Here is a 26,489-nt window from a genome sequence, read left to right on the forward strand (position 1 = left end):
CATCAATTACTTTTCACTTAAATGACATTATCCTCATTCTTTTTTAATAGTATTTTAATTAAGTTTGTGAAGATGAAACTTCTTGACATTGTAATGTATTTAAATATTCTGGTGTTTCTGATCTTGAGTTTATTAATAAACTGATAGCTTCTGATTTTAATTTTATTAGTAAACGGAAGGATGTACATAATAACAATATTTATAAACAGGACGATATTGACAAGTATAAAGGATGTCTTGATTCTGTTATTTTACTCTATTAAAAATATATATTTAGATGTAACGATTGAACGACTTATTAGAAACGGTGGGTGCCAATGAATAACAATATAACTACCTCCGAAAGTTTGGAGCTAATATAGAACAATAAAAGTCACAACTTTCTTTGCGAGCCAATTGTAAGGCATGGTCAAGCTGAGTCTCTCAGGTGTGAGAAAGTCTTTTCTCAGAGAGCAAATCTTGCCTAAAGCTTTAAATAAAAAGATTTTTAAATGATACTTATGGCTTCTGATGATGTCTTCCAATAGTTAGACAGAATCTAGATACTTTTATGTTTGTATCTTCAGGTGGCCATTGAGTTTTGAATAGCAGCTGCAGTTGGTACTGCATTGTCGACCATGTGCCGTGGAAAATTTTTACCGAGACTCGAGAAGTTTCATTCATACGGTTTCGATATACCCCACCAAAAGGTGGACCAAGAAAACTAATAAGGCCCAAAAACTAAAAAAATTAATCTTGTGTTAGCAGCTGCATATACAGAGGGTAGCCAAATTATTAGGGACAGTAAAAGATTTCTTAATTTTTTAGTTTTACTGATTTTTTTTTGCAATTTGTTGGCTTTAAGGCTTGCATTTATTTTTTGTATAAGAGATTGAGAAATTGGGGTCACAAAAACATTAAGTTTTGTTAGTAAAACCATTTATTTTTTTCGCAAAATTTTTTTTAACATAATATGACTAATTTTAATATTTAGTGATGCCACCCTTTGCTGCAATTACAGCTTCTACGCGTCGGGGCATGCTCTGAATACAAACTCCTGCGTTGTGTTTTAAGTTAGGGTTATGATGCCATTCTCTAATAAGAGCTTCAATCAACTGCCGCTTCGTGGTGATAACATCTTTGGCGATCTCCCGTTTGGTTAACTCCCACATGCTCTCTATAGGGTTCATGTCAGGTGAGTTTCCCGGCCAGGGCAGAACTGCAATATTTTCTTTGATCAGATATGAAGTTAGACTTCTGGCTTTGTGGCACGGTGCAAAATCGTGCATAAAAATGTAATTTTTTTCACCAGGGACCCATTCTTTGAGCTGGGGCAGTAGCCGAGTTTCAAGTACTCGCTTATACTGGTCCTGTCTCATTGTCCCTTCCACGATGTATAAGCGTCCCATACCCTTTGCCGAGATTACAGACCACACCATGACACTCACCGGATGTTTAACTCTCTCCACAATGCAATCTGGATGGAACTGCTCCCCAGAACGTCGTCGGACAAACGCACTTTTATCCACCAAAATCTGAAATGTTGATTCGTCGGAGAAGCATACCTGTAAAAATGATAATATTCGCTGTTCACAAACTTCATTCGTTAAAAAAAGTCATACTTACTCGACTCCAGTCTTCAACAGTCATACTTCGGTGTTCTTTGGCCCATTGGTGTCTCTTTCTCTTCATGGCTTCGGTGAGCCGTGGTTTTTTCATAGGCCGGCGACCTAGCAGATTCTCTTCGGCCAGTCGTCGTCGTACTGTCCTTCTGGAAACATTAATTCCTTCATCATTAATCATCGTAGTCAGATGTGTCACACTCTTTTTACGATTTTGGAGACAAATATCCCTAATTTTACGATCAGTACGAGGAGTAGTAATCCTTTTCCTGTCACATTTTCCAACACGGCCCGGTTCCAATGCCTCGTTTGAATTCATTTTTATTTTTATTCGATTAACTACAGACTTTGAATCACCTGCAGTAGTTGCTATAACTCTCTGGGAAAGCCTCGAGTGCAGTAATAATGTTTTTATTTCTCTAATTTTCCCTGGAGACAAGTCTGCAATTTTGCCCATGCTAAAAAAATAATTTTGAATTTAAACAATCTTTTTAAATAAACTCGTGTCATTAAATGTAGGAAAAATTACTAAATAACAAATATTACTTACCTGTTAAATATATCTGACACGAAAACCGACCAAAAACAATTTAAAACGATTTGCAAATATTTTTAAACCTCACTGCGGTGACAGCCGATGACCAACTGAGATGCAACAATAATTATTATTTTATAGATAAGCAGTCTGCCAGTGTTGCCGCTTATCAAAAATTTTAATAGTTATACCAGAAGAATTACCAAGTAAAATACAGATATGAACACCAATTTTTTTGGTCAAAAAAATAATTTTAAGTAGAAAATACAAAAATATATGCAGTGTCCCTAATAATTTGGCCACCCACTGTATCTAAATAATTTCATTGTCATATGAACATTAAAAATAATTACAATTTTAAATAGCAAATATCAAGGTGACAAGGATAAAATGAATATATTAATATTATATGAACTAGCTGGCTTATATTAAATATACTACCTGCATATTAGACGAATTATAAAACTAAAAGAACTATATGCGGAACAGGTTATGTATGTTTAAAAATTTCAAATTATAAAAAGACAGTAACCCTAAAAAATATTTAACAATATAAATAAATTTTTAATAAAGAAATGCGTTTTTATACATAAACAGCAACTTCTTTTTCTACTTTAAAGTACAACTGACATGAGAGAGTAGAGTTGCCAAATTACAGATGTACTTTGTCTATTGAAGTGAGGCATAGAAATGTATGCGTTATACGTGTGTCTGTGGCATAGAAGAGACTGGAGTCAATTACAGGAAATAGGACTTTTAACCTACAGGAATAGATCCAAAAATAATAAATATTAAAAATAAAAAATAAAGATTAAATGGGATGTTTTTTTGATTTAAGAGTTAAATAAAAAGTAGAGCGCCAACTATTTTTAAAATAAAATATACAGTTAATAGATTATTAAAGTCAAAGTAAATTAAAATAAAATAATTATTTAAAGAAAAATAACAAACATGTGACGATTGTAAGGTTACACAGTTAGTTTTTCTCTCTTTTTTCTTCTGTCTGATTGATTTCAGTGCCTGCCTGATTATATCATTGTAACAAATTTAAATAAAACGATCGGTTCGAATTTATATAAATATATTTATTTATAAGTTTACAGTTCGGTAATATCTTATTAACTTACTTAACTCATAGAAGATATACTTATTTATAAAAGTAATTATGTACTAGAACATTCTGGAGTATCCCACCTCTAATTCGCCTATTTTGACGATCCCTCCCGCGCTCCATACATCGCTGGAAATTTCTAGTGGCTTTCGAGATGCAACCGTTACACGGGCCACACCGAATGCATGTTCGTAACATTAATTTAGTATGTTCTTTGTGTATATATAATCTAGTTCGTTTACTTCTTTTAATCGTGACTGTTATTTTGTTTTCTTTTATTCTTCTTTATAGGCCAGTATATTTTTAGGATTTTTATGAACGATTTAATTGTAAAGGTTTACAATTTCTAGATAGTTGTTTCTTGCTGCACCCAAGATTTGGTTAATTCTGATATATCGCATGTGTTTTTGTGATTTTATTTACGAAATTATATGCACGCATGCCTTAACTTTTTTTATCTACATCTGATCTACTAGCGACTTGTCTTAATATGATTGATCCCAGATATGTATAGTTATATACCTTCTTTATTTGTCTTCCAATTATTTTAATTTTAGTTTCTTGGCTGTTGAGTTTTAGAAGTTTAATTTTGTCTGCTTACATTGAAGCATTTTGCAAGCTTGTTAATCTTCTTCTGCATATGGTTGCTGTATTCGGTTGGAAGATAAATGCCATCATTATCATCATCATCATCATCATCATCATCATCATTCTGGCCTTACAATCCTGCGTGGGTCCTAGCCTCCTCAAGAATTTCTCTCCAGTCGTCCCTATCCATCGCCTTTCTCTGCCAAGCATGTATTCTCATATTTCTCATGTCTTCATCGATGTTATCAAGGAACCTTGTTGTGGGTTATTCTCTTCTTTTTTGACCTATGAGTTTATCAAGGAGCGTTTTTCTAGCTGGGTCATTTTGTTCCATCCGCATTATATGTCCTATCCACCCCAGACGTCCTATCTTAATATGTTTTACCAAATCAGGTTCGTGGTATATTCTATAAAGTTCAGTTGTATCGTCTTCTCGACACTCCATTGTCATTTACTGCTCCAAAGATTCGCCTTAGTATTTTTCTTTCGAAACATCTTAACATGTTTTCATTATTTTTTGTTATAGTCCAGTTCTCTGAACAAGGACTATGTCAGGACTGGGCCTATTATTGTTTTGTAGAGTTTTATTTTTGAATTTCTCGATAAAATTATGGATTTAAGAAGGAGATTGAGACCAAAATAGCATCTGTTTATCTCTGTGGTAGTTTATTTTCAGTGTTTAGGAGCGCTTCAGGTATACAAATTCGTTCACTGCTTCGATGACGTAGTTTTCTATTTAAGAGTGGTCGTAGGATTTGTGATTGCGTGCTTATTTTCATATGCTTCGTTTTGTTGGTGTTTATTATTAAATCCATTTTTGTAGCTGATTCTTTTAATGCTACATACGCCTCTCATGCAGCGTTTTCCGTTCTCCCAATAACATAGATAATATCAGCATAAGCCAGGATTTGCACTAATTTATTATAGTGGTTGTGATTTGTGACATGCGTATTACTTTTTGCAGAGCCAGGTTGAACAGTATACAGGAGAGAGGGTCTCCCTGGCGCAGCCCATTATTTGTTTTAAAAGGTTCAGACAATTCCCCCTGAAATTGTTAGTTTTGTCAAATTTACCAACCGATGTGGTATTCCTAGCTCTTTCATCGCTTTAAACATTTCTATTCTCAGAGTCGTAGGTTGCTTTGTAGTCTATAAGTATGTGATGAGTATCAATACCACATCCAGTGTTTTTTCCAAAACTTGTTTCAGGGTTGCAATCTGATGAATTGTAGGTTTACCACCTCTGAAACTAGCCTGGTATTTTCCTTATTTTCCTACTACCTGTTCTGCATTTGGTGCCAAACGGTGACATAGTACTGTGGAAAATATTTTATACGCTGCAAGTAGAAGCGTTATTACTCAGTGTTTAGAGCATTAAAAGATATCTCCTGTATAGATAGATAGATAGCTGCTGTAATGGCATAATGGTATCATCGCCACCTTCTTTATATAGTTCAGCTGGGAGATTATCTATTTCGGGTGATTTGCCTTTGGCTAGTTTTTTAACTGCATCTTTAACTTCAAGAATCGTTGGTAGTTCCTCTTCCTTCTCCTCTGCTCCCCTTACATCATCTCTTTCGTCTTTCAGGCTTTCCTATTCTTCCTCCACATTAAGCGTCCGGATGAAGTACTCCACCCACCTATTCAATATATCTTTCCTTGTTGTTAATAAGTCGCCATTCTGACTTCTGCATTGTCTTGTGGTTGCCTTGATTTATTTGCTGTTGATGTTAAATTTCTTATAAAATGCTATGAATTCTTCCTCTCTGTTAAGGTTTTCTATATACTTCTATATACTTTCTAAATAAGGTTCCGTATTTAGGTGGTTTCGTTTTTTATTTTGTGTATCCTCTTTTCTTCTCTTCTCTTTGTCTGGTAATTCTCTACAGTTTTTCTTGTTCTTCGGGTAAGCATCTTTCTGTAGGCTTTATTTTTGTCTTTTGTTGCATTCTTGCATGCATCTATTACCCGTAAAAATCATTGGTCAAATCAATAATTTTAACGGGAACAAATTTCTGTTCCTATTTCATCTTTCGCTGCTGCTTCAATGTCTTTATTTATTCTGGTCCAGTAGGAGTCTATATCTGTCTGGCCTTCTTTATTTACATTTTAATTCCTTAGCCTGTTGGTGATGTTTTCCGAGTACCTTTCTGCCAATTGTCGCATCTCTTGGCTTTTGCACATTCCATTTTTTTGTATCCATTTTATTTTCTGTACTGGTATTTGAAATTCTAGACCTTAGTGTTGAGATCCCTAGGCAATGATTTAAGTATGTTTGCGCCTCTATAAATTCTGCAGTTTATTACGTCTTTTCCATGCCTTGAATCTATTAAGAAGTGATCAACCTGATTTTGTTCTTCCATCAGCAGAGGTCCAGGTTACCTTGTGTAAGTTCTTGTGTTCTAAATAGGTGGTTACGACTCTCATATTGAGTGCTGCTGCTAAGATTATCAGTCGTAATCCATTATCGCTGTTGATGTTGTGTTGGCTATGCTTTCTTATTGTAGACATGAAAACTCGCTCTAGCTCCATTCTTGCATTCATGTCACCTAATACAATCTTAATGTAATTTCTGGGACATCTCCTGTAGTTTGGCTATAGGTCTTCGAAGAACTATTCTTTTATTTTCTCTGGTTTATCATCAGTTGGGGCATGTGCATTGATTAAACTGTAATTTAATAATTTCCCTTTCAAGCGCAAATTGCACATTATTTGACTGTAGGCTTTAAAGTCTTTAAAGGCTTTAAAGCCTTTTGTTCTTCAGTTTACAGTAAATCCCACCCCATCTATGTGTTGGCTTTCATTGCAGCTATAATATATTGAATGGATTCTCCATTATCAAGAGTGTCAGTTCCCGTCCACCGCATTTACTGCAGTGCTAAAACATCTACTTTGTATGTGTTCACTATGTCTAGTAAAGATGTGAGTGCTCCAGTTCGGTACAGGGTTGGGGTATTCCATGTTTCTAATCGCAGTTCCATTTTTTGTTTGCAGAGTCGTTGTCGTGAGTTCCGTCCAGCTAATAGTTCCTGAGGTCCCGTAACATACGTTTTTTTAAGGAAGAGGTTGTCAGCCTCTAGCGCAACCCCTAACCTGGAGGGCCAGGGACTTTTCTGTTAGGGTTGCCATACGTTAGTCTGTTTTAGTTCGCGGTTGGTATTTTTATTTCCCAACTACCCACCGGTCCTATTACCGGTTAGGACGTTTCCCAATCCACCACCTGGGGGCGCGTCCGATGAGAGACAGTCAACTCCCACGGGATAAATGCCATCTGTGAATTCAAAGTACTCCAACTGGTTCTGCAAGTTTCACCTAACACCTGTTTCTTTATTGCTTACGATTTTTTTTTTACTTTTTATTCCACAATAAATTTGAGCAGAGTCGCAAAATCCATATGCCCATGTGAATACAATGTTATATAGTGTGCAATTAAATGGTTACATTTCAATAGTTACATATTAAGCACTAAATAACCAAATAAATATACAAAACCATAGGTTATAGCAAGTGTTTAGTACAAATTAAATGTTCAACTATGGAGTAAATGGTCATCCAGCTTATTTTTGAAAATATTGACAGATGGAGCATTTATGATCTCAGCCGGAAGGCTATTCCATATCGAGAACACTCGATTACAGAGAAAAAATTGTCTAGTTGTTGTTAAAAAAGTTTCCTTTTTAAACTTAAGTTTGTGGCTACAAAGACGATTGTCATTGTCTAGTATAAACATATCCCCCACATTTCCAAAGTTGTATTTTACTATCCGAAACGTAATCATTAAATCGCCCCGAAGTCGACGTTATTCAAATCTAGTGAGATTAGTCATATTTAGTCTTTCTGTATACGTAGGTCTTGAGCGACCAAAAGACATCCTACTGCACTGCTGCTGTACGTTTTCGAAAATATTACGATCGCACACTAATACGAAACACCAAACAGTTCCGCAATATTCCAGAACTGGACGAATGTACAGTTTATACAGATGAACTGAGCTCATAAATGACACTTTTGCAAACGTTTTATTTAGTAGATATAATCTACTAATTATAATACCTAGATCATTATGTGATTTCAACTGTTTTTAACACGCGCCCATTAATAGAGTAAGGAAGACACGGATTATTTTTACCCATGTGAAGAACTACACATTTGTCCACATTAAGTAACAGCATCCAAGTAGAGCACCATTCCGATATGCAATCAAGGTCATCTTGTAGTAACTGGAAATTTACGGAAGGATCGGAAAATAGCTTCTTGTCATCTGCATAGAAAGCTTTGCTGCATTTAATGTGAAATTGTAGATCACTTGAGTTTGCTATGAATAAAAGTGGGCCCAAAACTAATTCTTGCGGTACCCAACTTAAAACCGTTCTCTCAACTAAGAAAGAGTCGCCAACTCTAGCATAAAACTTTCTATCTGTTAAATTACGCGTCGATCCATCTCAGTAATTGACCATTAATACCAAGGTGTTCCAATTTATGTAATAGTCTTTGCTTTGGATCAAAAGCTTTAGCAAAATCGAGGTAAATAATGTGCACCGGGGCTTTTCTGTCTAATGCTCTTGACCATTCATTGACACACCAGAGAAGATTTGTCATTGTAGAACGTCATTTTTAGTGAGTTTGACAGAGAAGCCTTAGAGAAAGTCCTGCCGAGGACTTCGGCATTCTCATAGTTACTTTGGGATATATCCATATTATCATTTTTCAGTAAAGGTATAGAAACTTTTGTTGTCAACGAAGATCTAATATACTTGTACAATTTTTTACAGTTATTACTAATGGCTATACTCTCTTCGAAGGTAACACGAGCTTCATGTAAAGATTTCTTTAAATCTGTAGCAAAGTCTCGATGAATTAGTAAATCTTCTATGCGATTTGTACGTCTATATTTGTTCCACAACTTTATTTTATACTTGATCATATTAATTCCCCTATATTCCAAGGTTTTATGTTATTTTTGTATATGGCTTTTTTTAAGTATTTTGGTTTTTCTAGAAAGTAACAACAAGAACTTATCCCAGAATACAACTGGATTCCTTATGTCGCAAAACATCATTCCAATCAATATCAGCCAGTTGGAGATTTGCATTTTCAAAATCAATTATTTCATATACCGTTTTATTAACATTAGAATTAGGAGTACAGCACTGTAAGTTGTTAAACTAAATACGAAACGTTATGACTGCATGATCTGAGTTATTTACTATAGAGCTTATTATGGGATATGTTAAAAAATGGGGATCATTAGAGAACACCAAGTCCAAAATAGATGGTAAATTTCCATGATCCAATCCGTTAAGACTAGGAATAGTGTCGGGGACAGTAAGCATTGTTTAACTAATTTGTATAGCTATATCTTGTAATATTTCTGTTTCTGTTTAAATTAGCGTATTTTGCAAGCTTGTCAATCTTCTTCTGCATTTGGTTGCTGTGTTTGGTTAGAAGACAAATGTCGTCTGCGAACTTAAAGTCCTTCAACTAGTTGTGCAAGTTTTACCTAACACCTGTTTCTTTATCGCCTTACAATCTCCACGATCTAATTTATTATGATTAGGAAAAGTGTGGGAGACAGTTAGCATTGGTTAACTCAACTTTGTATAGCTATAACTTATATCATTTCTTATGCATGTTTAATATTTTTATGTACATATTTTATCGATAGTCTATATAGTTTCAGAATCTTTCACACTTGCTCCCCTGTTTATACGAACAAAAACCTTGTCAAAATCAATAAACAATATTTATATTTTTTGCCATTCGCTAGCGTATTTCAAGATAATTCTTGCAGTACAAAAATGTGGTCAATAGTGGAGCGTTTAGCACAAAAGCCTGCTTTTGCGAAAAATACTGGGACCAAAGAAAAAAAAACGTATAGGAAGCAGGAAAATGGATAATTCACGAAATTCAAGAATATATGGGTCAAGAGAACATAACTACAGCTATAAAAGAACAGAGAACATAGAGAACTAATTGTATGGACACACAATAAGAAGAGAGAAGAGCAATCCGTTAAGAGTCATAACGAAATGGATACCACCTGGTAAAAGAACTAGAGGCAGGCCTAAACTGAGATGTAGACAACAACTGGAAGAAGACTTAAGGAGTATTCTAATTACAAATATAGAAAGAACAAATAAAAAAGGGAGAAAAGTAGTGAAAACAGCAAAGTCACATAAGAAACCTTAAAAACAAATCTAGAATGGGATGATCCACCACACAAACATGATCTTTAAGTGAAAATAACTAACTAAATATATATGTGTGTATGTATGTGTAATAGTTATTTTAAATTTGTTTTGTAACAATGACTAAATATTCCAGTAAAAGGCCTCCAGTAATTATGATTTTCTTGCTAAATAGTTATTAGTTTACCCATATAATTTACAGAAAGAAAGTTTCTGCGCAATGATGCAAATAAATTCTGGCAAATTGTATATCACAACCATACAGGCTCGATAAATTTCAACATGATACCTTTTAGCAGACTATTGGTAGTTTGGCATTATTTTCTGTACAATTTAACCGCTCAACGTCCCTTTGAGCACCAAATATATTACGCAAATTTCAACACAGTTAGTATCCGGCAAAATCAATTTGCAAAACTCACACATCATTATCCAGAGGGTTGAATAAACACCATTCCCACTGCATCATCTATGTCGGTTTGTTCGCTCGACATGTATCTATCCCAGTCTCCAGAGACGTAATTTCGTATATTATCACCACGTAAACAAATCGAGGGTAAAGGCTGCTGAAGGATGCCTGAGTGGTTTGTAACATTCATCTGTTTTCAGAGAGGAAATATGTCGCCAGGGTTGTACTATTTGTAAGAAAAATACCGTCTATAGTGTAGTTTTAAATAATAATCTAGTTATTTATATCAATTTGTGATAATTTTATTTGATCTTATAGTGCTTGTTAACGCGTAAATATAATAACGCATTAAATATTTATTGTTTCTAAGCTATAGAGTTCTGAAGCTATTTTCTTGTAGCATTTTAAACTAATTACTATTTAAATGGAAATAAGCCACAATTAAAGGTTAAAGTTTATTGACGTTTCAATTTCCATTTCGGAAATCGTTCTCAAAATACAAAGATTAGTAAATTAAAACGTCAATAAACTTGAACACGTTAAGTCCCGGACCATCATGATATAAGTTTTCTGTCAGACCGGAACATTTTTTTACTAATTTTGAAATAAGAATGTGTATAGTTATTTATTTTTATTCTAAAATAAAAAAAATACCTTTTTTTAAGTAAAAAACAGCATGTGCCAACACGGTATACACGGTCTATTTATAATTATTTTTGTAATTTGTTTTAATGTGGACCATGTGTGCCATATTGGCTCACACAAGCAAGATAATCAAATACCTTTTCCCTAAGATATTTTAAATTTAAAAATATAAAAACAATTTATTTTTTCAAAGAACATGTATGAATATTAACAAAACACTTAACACACATATATGCGGTAGTAACGGCACATACCGAACAAAAAGTGTACACCCTTTTGGCATTCTTCATCGCTGATGTTCTTCCTTCACGGTTCGAAAAGTTCTTATAAGATACTGAACACCTTTCCCCTTTTCTCGTCCAACGTATGCAGAGTTGTTAAAGTGTTTACAGAAGTTGTTTGTGGCATTAAAAGACTTTGAACAATCTGTTCACGGAACTCAGTAATTGAGAGATATTTGCCGGTAACAGATTTGTAGAGAACTAAGGAGTTCACAATTCGGTATTTGTTGGTAATTCCACAGCCAGTTTACGATACCACTTTATACTTCGTCGAACAAGGAATTATATGCAGCCTTTCGATCCGACATATCGATAAAAGATTTTGCAGAATTAAAGCCAACAATGGTCGATGGTTTGCGAACAGGTCCACGTTTTGTTTGAACATCTATCATCAAAGGAATATCCTTGGTCGTTAAAAACAAAACGTCCTGTTTATCTTTCCATTTTCCGATAACAACTTTTGTATTACTTTGTAGATATTTCATGTCACTTCTTTTTAATTTTGCATCGACTACCACTTTTGGAATTTCCGTTAAATACCTCTCTCCTGTTGCCGACAATAATGTAGCGTAGAATCTTTTTAAATAATTTTAAACTGTTTGTCGTTGTTCTAGTGTAGTGTTATGTACAATTTATGTTTCAATTTCATGTTTATTACATTCTGCGTTTGCTGGATAGCCCAAATTTGACGAAATGCCCCTGATGATGCTGTAGAAAGCGAAAGTACTTGGGCAAGATTTGATTATTAAAATTGTGCTCGATATTTGCCTTTAATTTTTCAAAGTTCATTTATTCGGGCATTCAACCTTATATCAATTCAAATAAAATTAATTTTATTTAATGGATTTTAAAATACTTGAACTAAGACCTAATTTTTCGAGTGCGCAATCAATGCGCTTCATTTGTACATACACATGGTGCGGTATCAATCCACTTCTAGGATTTGAATCGAAAAAACTTCTTGCTATTTCCATCAGAATCCATATTAACCAACGGGTGTAACCAATCAGTTATGACCTGTCACAGGAGTCAAACACCTCACTCTCCCACTCAATTTCAATTCTAAGTAGATATTCATTATTCAGTACTATTTCGATAGACGCTGGGTTTAGTACCGTTTTCTATAAGATTAAGCTTAATAGTCAAGATTTAGTATTGTGACAAATTTTGTGTGAATTCGTTTAGAGTTGTTTTAGATTAAAACTATGGCATTACCCGGAGTGAAGTATCTTGTCCAATACTCTGGCAGTGAGCTCCCTAAAAATATGTTACCTACATACAAAAATTTGATGAAGCTTTATATTGGTATCTCAAAGCTATAAAAAATAGTATAAAACTGGTGAAATTGTGACTGAAAGAGTAGAGATGTGGCGCAGAACTTTAATTGCCAATCGTAGATACAAAACAATATTAGCTAGAATTATAGCTTAGTTAACACGATAAGTATAAAACATTATTGAAACCTTATAAAGTCAGGAAAAACAAAGATGGTTACGAAGAGAAGCTGTTCAAGTTTGGTGAGAATAGCAAGAAACTGTTTGACATTTCTATTTACAAATGTTTAAAGTTCAGAGATTGCAACTCTCCTAGAAAAAAAAATAATTCCAATACCAGAATAAAATTTTCTAATTGACTAAAGGACTAACCATAAAATAATGACTCATAGGTTAGATTGTGAAGCAACCAAAAAAATTGAGAAGAATTTACATAGATTACACCAATAAAACAACGTAAAGAACAAATAGCCTTGCAAATAGAGGTGGAATACATTCCTAGTACTTCTAAATCAGCTGCAACTTTAAAGATACGATTTAATGTTTAACAGACAAACATATTAAAGAAAAATAGTGAAATTGAGGTTTACCAATCGCAGTCGATTTTTTTCACTTCTTCACTCACAAAAACTGATGTCACATTTCCAGAGCATTGGATCGTTATCAGGTTTCAGATCGTGCTGGAGTTTCAATCCAATTTTGCAGTTTTTGACATTGATCTCATTACTGATCTTGGTACTCTTTGATTCTTGATCATTACTGAAAACGATTTATCACCAGTTATAGACAGAAGTAGAGTTCGACGAGTTTGTTCCAAAGCTAGGGCTACATTGACAGATGAACTTGCAATTTTTGGTGCAGACATCATCGGATTATTTAACGATAGTATAACAGATAAAACGTTGATACCGAAGATGGTCGTAAAAGAGTAATTCAGAAGGAGCCTATTACCATATTAAAAGAACCGGACTCTGAATACATAGGCCATATTTCTTTGAAAACTGGTAACACCAAAACGATTTTCAACTCTATTCTGATATTATTTTCCTGCAAGTTTATCGATGCAAAATAAATAATGGCTCCTGGTTGTGATGGTACCGCCGTTAATACAGAAATTAAAGGTGGCGTTATTCGTTTATTGAAAATCAAGTTTCGACGTCCACTTCAATGGCTCATATGTCCACTACACTCTCATGAACTGAAATTGTGATAGAGATAGAAATATTAGAAAACGATAACATCAAAAAAGCTGGGAAAAACTCAAAAATATTATAATTAACGCAGCAACAGAATCACTTGGAGGGAGGTAAGTAACGAACACTAACATATCAAAAAAGGAAACCTCATGGTTTAGAGAGGAAGTGAAGATAAACTGTGAAGAAAAGGAGAAATCCTTTTTACAATACAGAACACAAGAAATACAACAGGTTTATAACCACTATAAACAAATTAGAAATGAAATGAATACTTTAGTTAGACAAATAAAAAGACAACACTGGCAGAGCTACTCCTAACAGTTGAAACACGACTTTTACGGAACACAAAAAATAATATGGGGAATGATCAGAGGACAAAGAAAAAAGATGAAACAAATAAAAACAAAGCATGTTCAGAAGGAAACTAGTTTCTAGACTACTTTCGAGCTCTATTTGCTAAAGATGATGATAATGAACCACCAACACCAGAGATGACGACAAACGAAGAAATAAATGTTGAGGAGGAAATAGTAAAGGAAGCATTAAGGAAATTAATAAATAGAAAATCACCAGGGGAGGACAGAAAACCGAACGAACCCCTAAAGTACGAAGGACCAGATCTGACCAAACAAATAACTATTAAGACTAATCCAAAAAATAATAGAAGAAAACAGAATTCCCCACGAATGGAGATCAAGCATCCTAATACCTCTCTTCAAGAAGACAGATTAGACCCGGAAAATTACAGAGGAATTAATTTATTAAACACAACACTAAAATTAACAACCAAAGTAATAACAAATAAACTGAATGAAATAATAACACTAGCAGAAGAACAACATAGTTTTAGCTGGCAATGGGATAGAACAGGGAGATTCCCTGAGTTCTCTATTGTTCAACCTGATTATGGATGAAATAATAAAAAAGTAAGAACTAAAAAAGGATACCAAATGGGAGAAAAACAACATAAAATAATCTGCTATGCAGACGACTCAATACTACTCTCTCAAAGATTAAGATCAATACTACTCTCTCAATTTAATATACCCGCCAGAAAATTTAACATGTTAATTTCCCCAAAAAAAAAACAAAATGCATGGCTACAACAACAAATTTACTAAGATGTAAATTGGAGCTGGAAGGTTAGATAATAGAACAAGTGATGGAGTTTAAATATCTAGGCATTACATTATCCAGTTAAAGAAATCTCGAAACTGGAGTAGAAGATCAAATGAATAGAGCAAATAATGCCTGAATGAAAAAATATGGAGAAATAAAAATATCGGGAAAGAAACTAAAGGCAGAATTTAAAAAACAGTCAACAGACCAATAAGGACATACGGGGCAGAAACAAGTCCTGACACAGAAAGGACAAAAAGGATGTTAGAAACAACAGAGATGAAAACACTTAGTAACATTGATGGTAAGACACTATGGGACAGAGCTAGAAGCATAAAAATATACGACGTAGATCCAAGGTGGAGAACATCAAGAACTGAGTCAAAAATATAATGGTAGAATGGAACGATTATATAAGACGAATGACAACAAATGGAGTAGTAAAGACGGCAAGAGACGGTACCCCAATAGAAAGACGATCAGTAGGAAGACCACAAAAACGATGGAATGAGAACTAACTGGAGGCACATTTAAAAACAGACAGAGTCATGTCTATATAAAAAGAAAAAGAAGAAGAAGAAGAAGAAACACAAACATTAATGTTTGTATTTTGAAAACGATCTCCGAAGTGGAAATTGAAATATCAATAAACTTATTTTAAAATCCACAAGGGAACTAAGTTCCTGTAGCTGGCTGTATACCATGTATCACAAAAAATTTTACTACATCCTAAACTACAACATCCTAAAATATAACTTTCACTTTAACTTTAACATTCTAAAATATAGGACTAAATAATGTAAACTAAATTGTAACATATAACTTTTAACGGGTTTTTACCCAGATATTTAGTGACTCAAAACATGTTCACCTAGACACTGATGATGAAATATGGATTCCGAAAACGTTTTGTCTTCATGATATAGCCCGTTTGGGTTTTTGTATATAGTGATGAGTGTCTTACCATCCGGCTAACCCGGTTTAACGTAAGAGATAGAAAACACAGTTACCTTGCGAAATAAAAAGAGATGAAACTCGTAGAGGTGGGAAATAATCGGTAGAAACCTATAATTTACATTACATTACATTACCACTATCGATAGTCTCACACCTTTAGACGTTAGCTTCGAGCTAAATCACCTCGGTCATAATTATGTGTAACGTCGTTTGTGTGACGTATTTCCATTTTTAATTTGGCATAAAGTAAAAACTGATTGACCACAATAAAGCAAAAATGTGAATGAAATAATTTAATTAATAGTGATTATTTAATCTAAAGTTTTAAATTATTAACCAAGAATAATTTCTACTATGATTTGAGGAGTTTTATACAGTCTTGTCACAAAATAATTATGAATCCTTCGTGGCTTAGTGGTAAGAATTCGGCACTGCGACACAGACGTCGCAGACGATTAGAGTTCAAAACCCACATTGTGGTTTTCTTTTTTTTTTTAATAATTTGAAATTATGCAGAGATCGTTTTGCTTTGAATCACTAAACATTTATGTCATTCGTTACTAGTATTAGAAGTGTTTAAAGTTAAACATAAATATCTGATTGAAAAAACAGTATCGTTGTACTTCGAAAATAAAGTAAAAATTCTTCAAAATTAAAAGAACGTTTAAAGAATGTTTAAATAAGTAAAAATTCTACAAAAATAAACTGTACAGAGGATAGAGAACTGTAAATCTACCTGTACAGAGGAATTGATATTAACACTGAGATTCACCGGATTATTTTGCATTCACAACTGAAGACTGTAAAACTGGAATTGAATTTGAATTATTTTGTATTTCTATTTTATAACATTGGAATAAGAATAAATTCTAAATAATGAGTTTCTCGAAAACTTGTTACCTAATATGTATCATATTTTCTATTATTTTTTGATTGAGTAAAACAAAAATTTTATCCTTGATGTGAATTGAACCCCAATCTTCTTGTCAATAGACCACGTCTCTAAATATTACACCAATTCCACATACAATAATTGTTTTCGGACAGAACATACTTACCTTTAGTTTAGTCAAATATTTCAGTTGAGTTATTTCTATTATTAAATAAACTTAAAGAATTATAATTTAAAATCGCTACTAATTAATGTTTTACTATAATATATCTTAATTTATTCAATCATTTATTCTAACATCAAAAATTATTAAAATAAAATATTTTCGAGGTCATCCGTATAATTATGACTGAAGTAAAATAGCCACGTCTAAAAATTAGCTTTATCTCGTACTATCTCACAACTTAATCTGTCTTCTATCCTTTCCGCTGTTTTGCCGGGTGGTAAGACACTCATCACTGTATATACCTTTTATAAAGGATTTTAACAAAAACTTATTTTAAACTTTAATTGTGGCTTATTCCCATTAAAACAGTAGTTACTATAAATATTTATATGATACGATAAAACTGTAGCACTATTTGCCAAACCATTTGAAAAATGTTATTGGCCCAGTCATACAGAAAACTGGATTCTATGGACATTCAGAGAATCTATTACTAAGAATGTTAGCCGACAACAGACAGTACGTCAAAGAACTTGCACTCCGCAGAATATTGAAGATTAGAGAGACATCAAAAATCGGAGCTTTACGTATTTTTTTAAGTACCTACTTTAAATATGAATACTAATGATTATATTCATATGATAGATTGGAAAACCAAGACAGAACCTCCACTTACGAAGAATATCAGTACAGAAATAATATCTCAGGCCATCATAGAGCCACAGCTTGTGAAAAATGAAATATTAGAAAAACTCCGTGTTACATACAATCCACTTAAAAGCGTGTCAAATTAGTTAAGGAAGTACTACTGTCTGAGGGCCACAGAGGAGATACAGATTTTATCAAGAATAAGCTCAATGTCTTTTGATGCTTAAATTTGATCCTAAGAAAGACTATCGTTCACAGAGATTTTTTTATTTTATTCTTTAATTTGTAAATATCATTTTTCAGTTTATATTGACTGTTTTTCTTTTTTCTTTATATAGTACTAATATTATCCCAACTATGGATAGAAATGGGTAACTTGAAAATAAACCCAATTCTTATTAACGCCACTCAAAAATATTACGAACAAAACTTTGCAAGAATTAAAATGGGACAAGAAATCACCTCTCGTTTTCAAACAACAAAGGGACTAAGACAAGGCTGCTGTCTGTCACCCACATTATTTAAAATCTATTTGGACAGATTCTTAGTGAAATGGTTAAAAAAATGTAGAAACATGGGAATAATGGTGGAAGAAAACAAGCTATATATACTTTTCTTTGCGGATGACCAGGTAGTAATTGTCGAAGACGATCTTAGCTATATGGTGAAAGGACTGCAATAAGAATATGAGGTGGCAGGTCTAAACATGAATATGACAAAATGTAAATATCTCTCAGTGGGAACAGATGAAATGTGTGATCTAGTCTTGGAAGGCGTGCAATCCTGCGGAAGGACGAAGCTGCGGTAGATCGAAGCTGGAGAGAGTTAGAAACGAACAAATAGGAAACGAAATGAAAATGGAGCGAAATATCAATGATGACATAGAAAGAAAACAATTAATCTAGTTCGGACATGTTAAAAGAATGCCAGAGTACAGATGGCCTAGAAGCGTACTGAAATGGATTCCTCCTGAAAGAAAAAAGAGAGGACGACCACGGAAAAGTTGGCGCAACGATATTTATAAAGCAATAGCGGCAAGAGACTTAAAAGAGGCAACTGCATATGACAGAAAAAGATGGAAATTGGGGGCTGAGAAGCGGCGACAGCCGTAATAAATCCGCTATTATATATATATATATATATATATATATATATATATATATATATATATATATATATATATATATATATATATATATATATATATATATATATATATATACCTATATATATATATATATATATATATATATATATATATATATATATATATATATAGTACTAATAGCTGAAATTCATGAATAAAAAATATTATCGTTGACTCTATCGACTTTTTTTCTTGAAAAGTTGAAACTGACAAAATTATCAAAAGTGCTGGAGCAGTTCTCACAATGAAAATAACAAAAATGGTCTGAAAGGTTTTTGCTTAGTAATTTAGCAGCTATCTTATGATGAAAAATTTTTTTTGTAGAAATTTCCTAAATTTTACTCACGATGGGACACTTTATATACTAAAAGCACAAAGAAATGTCGTCTAGTTTTTCATTTGAAAATGGAAGAAGCGTCAATTCCATAACCCACGAAAATAAAATTCGAAACAATAAATTTGAACTCCACCAAAATATGAATTTCTTGTTATCAACAGTACTATCGTGGTAGCAATAATTGTTTAAAAATAGGGTATAAAAATAGTTTGCGTGTTTTATTGTTACAATAAGACCAATGGCTATACTGCTCGATTTATTCCTGTACAAATACAGAAATTGAACATTTGCATTTATCCAATAAGCATATAATTTGTAACAATGGCAGCGAAAGCTCGCATACGAACTCGATAAAAGTCATAGGTTTATGAATAGGGTATAAAAGTCATGGAATGGAAAACGGACGGGTATACTATGAAATATACCGGCCACGTCCCTCTATTAAGGGGTCAGTGGAGGAGATTTATATTCAGGCACTTCATATCGCTTGCCATATTCCGTTGGTAGCATTCCATAAATTCTACTAGAAGCGTTTATACTATTTCGGAATGTTAACTAACTTTTCAACTAAATAAAATAAAATCGACATCAACATGAAGCGTTTTAGTAATGATATACAAGCAAAACTTTTAAAAAGAATTAGTTTGCGTAGCTGTAACAAACTGATGAACCAAAATGAGGTCAGGCAAGGGTGAAGAGTTGATAGTAAATATTTCATGAAATTTAACCTATAACATCAAGAAGTTACTTCGCAAAAGTTTCTTTCGGAACTATGGGGAGCTTTTATCCAAAACTATGATAAAAACAAAATCATGATTCAAAAGGAATATAAATTTGTTTAGTACGGGGTTGAATGTACACATCCAGTTTTATGATATAAAGTATTTTGCGCATCGTATTTTTCACATAAAACAACTCGTATAAAATGCTGTAACAGATGTATATATATATATATATATATATATATATATATATATATATATATATTATATATATTCGCTCTGTAGGAAATAAAACTCTATTTGTTCTATGTCTCAATATTTCGTCACAATTTTGTGACTTCTTCAGGAGAAAACAGTAAGTTTATTAGAAAAATAATTATTATATATACACAAAGTGAATATTTCAATACTTACAACTATAAGAGTAAAAATTTAAATTTTTTTAACATATCTAAGTAAAATGACATTTTTGATTGATTTTTATTTAGGAGTTATGGTAACCGCAATATTTTATAGAGTGAATACCCATCGTACAATTTTTGATGAATAAGTTAAAATAAACAATTATTATGACAGTATTATCCATATTATAAAATGGAAAGATGAAATTAATAGTAAAGAATTGAGAAAGAATCAGGAACGTGGTAAATTGATCTATAAAATGTAATTGATGCTACGTAGTGAGTTACTGTTATACTGATATTTAGAAATGAAATAAAATTATAGATAGAGTTAGTAGAGGATTACTGAGTTTGTTTTTAAAAGTTAAAATTTATCATATCATATATTGGTTAGTATGTTGCAGTAGATATTACTTTAATGGTTGGTGTCTGTTTTATAATTGATAGATTATAGATAGATTGATAGATGTGTACCATTTCAAGGAGAAGTCGATTTTTATAATTATCAACTTGTTCCAAGATTTTTACATTATAAAAGTCAAAGTTATGTCCTGTCTTCAAGTGGTGGTCCACTAAGGCACAAGAGTTTTTTCGCATATTACAGTCACTTTTGTGTTGAGTGACACGTTGTTTAAGCCACTGTTAACTTTGACCAATATAAATAATAAATTTCAGTCAATGTCAAAGTTGTTATATTAGTCAAAGTCAACAATGGCTTAAACAACGTGTTTCTCAAAACAACACAAAACGTCAACACAAAAGTGACTGTAACATACGAAAAAACTCTTGTGCCTTAGTGGACCATCACTTGAAGACAGGACATAACTTTGACTTTAAAAATGTAAAAATCTTGAAACAACTTGATAATTATAAAAATCGACTTCTCCTTGAAATGGTACAAATTAATAATCCTCCTGAATCTATCAATTATAAAACAGACACCAACTATTTAAGTAATATCTACTGCAACATACTAAACAATATACTTAAGTAAAAATAATATTGTATAATAATAATAATATTATATATTAATAAAACCAAAATTATTCAACGAGGAGTCAAACCCGGAAAACCACAGAAAGCACATGTAGCTTTATTGCTGCTATAGCTTTATTACCTATTGTATGCAGAAATACATCTGCATACAATAGGGTTGTTTCACGGAGGCTTAAGCCCCAGATTCTTTAGCAGAGGAACTGAAAAAATTAACTATATCTTGTACGACTCAATGCATTCAATCGCAGGTAAGAAATAGTTTTTAGATACTACTGACTTAAAAAAATATATGAAAGACATATTTTTGACCAGTACAAGGTGGTACAGATTACCAGAATCCTTATCGTATATCATAACTAAATGGAAATGAAAGATGTACATGTATCAACTCTCTGAAATACGACCGGTTTATAAAACGGCTAACAAAAAAACTTTTACTAACTATGATACAAGTCCTTGAGACTATGTCCAATCATCTACAGGGTGTTTTAAAAAAAGGTAACCCCGTCTTTAGGGTAGGTAAAAAAGTGAAAAATAATTGGAGTTTGCTTAGTAAAAAATTTTTGTAACGCCATCCGTTTTCAAGATACAGGGCGTTGAAGAAAAAAAAATTCTACGCATTTTTTACGATTTTGCCGAAACTACTGGCAACATTGTAATGAAATTTTATACGAATATGTTTTGGAAGCTGATACATCCCATGAATTTGTTTTTATATCTGATTCTCATAGAGGGCGCTAGTTACACGGATCGTACTAAGTATTAGTCAATATAACTTTTTTAAGAGTATAATTATTAATCAAAATTTCAAGTAAACTTAAACATCATTCAATTTTACACGAAAAAGGTACTCTTGGTAAAACTCGATACTGTGTACCGTTTTCGGAATATTTTGATTTGAAAATTATGAAGTAATAATTGATGCTGGTATAAAATAGTTAGTAATTAAACAAAACTCACAAGAAGAAAATTAAATTAATGACTAAGGGCCGGTTTCACCAACAACAAATAAATCACTGAATAGTTAATCGTCGAATAAAATTTATTAGTAGAATAAATTTTATTCCGTTTCAATAACTATTTGTAATCCACAGTTAGTTATTCGTCGAATAAGTTCAAAGTGTAATGATTTTCCACAGACTGTACTCGTTGACACCTCTCTTGGCCTCCACCTCTTAGGTGCTTGGCCAAGCGCATCGCACTATTTTTCACTGTAATCATATACATAATCTATAATATTTGATATTGATTGATTAATTTGTCAAAATAATAATAATTGTCAATGTCAATACATAATTTATATAAAAAAAATCTGTTTGTTGTGATTGTAAATTATTGTGAATCTGAAACTTGTGCAAATGGACAAAAAACGCGAGAGGAGCAAAATTTATTTAGAGAAAGAAATGGAGAACTTTGATATTCTAAACCTAGTTTTAAAGTCCACATCATCAAATTCAGCAAAAGGGTTTCTTCTTTGCAGCTGCAAGCGTGGCCTTTTCCTTTGCTGCTCATTTCCGTCATCAGAGGATGATGATGATGAAAATAATAATCTAAAATAAAGATTTATGTATACAAAATTCAAATTGTGTGATATAATTACGTTTACCTGCAATACATTGTTGATAATTTCAAGTTAAACTAATGAATTTTCTTTATTATTGATATTTAAAGTGAGGTTAGCTGTCAACTTATTGGAAGAATAAATATTTATTTGGCCGATATTGGACTAATAACTTATTTGGAGTTTATTCATAGAATAAGTCTTATTTGACGTTGGTGAAACGCAGATATGTCAGTTTTATTGGTCGAATAACTTTATTCATTGAATAGACAGCTATTTGTCGTTGGTGAAACCGGCCCTAAGAACATAAAATAAAATTCAATTACAGTAAGTGTTCAAAATCCCCTCCGTTTTCGCGAATACACAAATCTATTCTTTTTTCTAAAGATTCCATTAACCTTCTAAACGGTAGGGGATCAGCTATCATCATCCAGCCTCAAGAGTCCACTGCTGAACATAGGCCTCTTCCTCATGTTTCCAACCCCGTCTATCTTGCGCCGCTCTCATCCAGTTTTTATTGAGTCTTCTTAAATCGTCAGTCCATCTTGTAGGTGGTCGACCGACGCTTCTCTTGTCTTCCCTTGGCCTCCATTCCAATAACCTCTTTGTCCAGCGCCCATCTGTCATTCTGGCTATGTGTCCTGCCCATCTCCATTTTAGCCCGGCTATCTTCTCGATGATGTCAGTCACTCCGGGGATCAGCTATGATGTCATTAAATTGACGTTGAATTCTTTCTTCCAATTCTTGGCGTGAATTTACCTCTGTAGCATAGACTTTTTCCTTAATATACGACCAAACTGCGTAGTCCAAAGGGTTAAAATCGCATGACCGAGGAGGCCAATGAATCGGAGCTTCTGCACCTCTACCAATCCATCGATTCGGAAAATGATTACTCAACCAATTACGACACCTTCTATCAATGTGTGGTGGAGCTCCATCGTGCATAAAAAATAAAGATCTTCCCTCGTTTAGCGTTAAATCTTCTAATATCTCGAATAAGGAATTATTTAAAAAATCAAGATACATATCACCATTTAAATTTCCAGGTAGAATATGATAACCTATTAATTTGTTACCTAAAGTTGCTGCCCAAACATTAACTTTAAATGAGTGTTGGTAATGTGATACCCTTTTGACTTGTGGATTCTCATCACACCAGTAGTGTGCATTATGGGAGTTAAACATACCTTATCGCGTAAAGGTGGCCTCGTCCGTAAAAAGAATGCATTTTAAAAAATTTGGATTGTGGGCTGTCCTTTGTTGCAATGTTTCACAAAAATCCACTCTAACCGGTAGATTATCTGGCAAGAGCTCTTGGACTTGTCTGAAATGATAAGGATGTAATTGCTGTTCTTTCATTATCCGCCAAGTACTTGAAGAAGAAGTATTTGTTTGCCTTGCTATATTCCTTACGCTAACTATTGGATCTTGATCAAGTAAATTTAAAATATTATTTTCTTTATTAATTGTTCTTGTTGTTCTTGGTCTACCAGAATTTATTTTATTTGGTCTCACATTCCCAGTTTCTCGATAACGTCGTTCAACGGCTCTAAATGTTTTTTTACTTGGTAAGTTTCTTCTAGGAAACTTTTCTGCATAACGTGTCACAGCTGCACTAGAACATCCTAAACATTCGCCTAAGGTTAATAACATGTCAGTGTATTCAACATTTGAGTACATTTTGATTTGATTTTACAAATAACAAGGTTTCAAAACTCTAATTATTGTTGATTTATCGTCATAACAATCAATATATGTCAGATTTCCATGGCATACTTGGAGAAAATAGAGGTATACCTATGAGAACTTTATCATTACTACCAGCATTAATTATTACTTCATAATTTTCAAATCAAAATATTCCGAAAACGGTACACAGTATCGAGTTTTACCAAGAGTACCTTTTTCGTGTAAAATTGAATGATGTTTAAGTTTACTTGACATTTTAAATAATAATTATACTCCTAAAAAAGTTATATTGACTAATACTTAGTACGATCCGTGTAACTAGCGCCCTCTATGAGAATCAGATATAAAAACAAATTCATGGGATATATCAGCTTCCAAAACATATTGATATAAAATTTCATTACAATATTGCCAGTAGTTTCGGCAAAATCGTAAAAAATGCGTAGAATTTTTTTTTCTTCAACGCCCTGTATCTTGAAAACGGATGGCGTTACAAAAATTTTTTACTAAGCAAATCCCAATTATTTTTCACTTTTTTACCTACCCTAGAGACGAGGTTACCATTTTTGAAACACCCTGTATACATAAGCTTTGCCGTCATTAGGCAAACTTTTAATTTGACGATGGGATACTTAGGACTCTTGTATTTAGGAAAAATTAAACAATATTATTGCAACAGTAGGTTCTGCTAAAGTTGCCTGCTGTGCTAATAGTCGCTTTTGTGATCGTGTCGTTTATATTTTTATATATAGAATAAAGAGTCGCTACTGTCTGTCATCTTCTAGGTCATTTCTTTTTTTCTTCGTGCTAATTTTCAATGGCACCATGCAGTGCTCCCATAACTTGAATTGCTCAGTGATCCCAACGAGAACGTGGATATAAAATTGAGTAGACTGTAGACGTTTCTCAAGATTTTTATTGAAGTAAAAACTTAGGCAGATGTACAGGTGTACAACTTTACATATTAATATCTTAGGTAAAATTTCTTCTAATTATATTTTAGAAACAGTTTTGTTTCTAAAAGTTAGTTTCTGTTAATATAGATTGAAATGAATTTAAATCGGTATTGGTACGTTTATACCACCCATTCACGTAGGAATTAAAGGCTCGGGCACACAGACATTAGACAGTATTGCATTATCCCCGTGGCACAAAGACGATATGTCGCAGCGATCCAGTCTGTATCGCTTAGCCTGGCCATACAGTTATACAAAATTATATTTGATCAAACAAGTAAAGAAACTAATAATTTTAGATTCCCCATGTCTCTATTAACATCTTTATCAACGTCTGTTATACCTTGCATTTATAGAAGGTTCAGATTAAAGCAGAAATCTGAATTTGTTTCGAAACTATCTTACCGATTTTTCTATCAGATGTCGCTATTGCGTCCATAACGAAGCCATTTTATTGTTGCTTCCTAAAAGATAGAGAAGATTATTTTTCACGTTAAGAACGGCTATGAATAACTGTTCTGATGAGACTTATTAAGTCGAAATACGTATCAACAGATACATAGACGCTTTGAACGTGAAATCAAATATTTGCTGTCTTTTTCATTTTAAAGAAACTAAATTACTCATTAAAAAGTTCCAAACTATATGCATTTGTTTGACACTTCCCACGAATATTAAAAAAAAATTCGGTCTCGCTTTTTTCATAAATAATTTATTTCTAAAAGTATACTTTTAAAATATATTTATTTTAATATTATAATAATTATAACAATAATGTATAGCGCATATACTGTATATTGCAAACAAAAATAATAAAAGAACTATGAAAACTAGCTCCACTTGGTCTCTAAAAATGAAAATTCTTTTTCTTCTTCTTTCCTACGTACAATAAGTGGATAATGTCCTTTAATTTGACCGGGTCAAATGCCTTCTTAAGGTCCACGAAACAGATTTGCTAGTTTATCGTATTCTAATGATTTCTCTTACCCTTGCTCTTTATAAATATAGCGTCGGTGTATAATTTTCCCGACCTAAACCCTTGTTGTTGCTTTTGCAAGTGTTATAATTTA

This window comes from Diabrotica undecimpunctata, chromosome 5 (assembly GCF_040954645.1).
Source record: "Diabrotica undecimpunctata isolate CICGRU chromosome 5, icDiaUnde3, whole genome shotgun sequence".
Classification (NCBI taxonomy): Eukaryota; Metazoa; Arthropoda; class Insecta; order Coleoptera; family Chrysomelidae; genus Diabrotica; species Diabrotica undecimpunctata.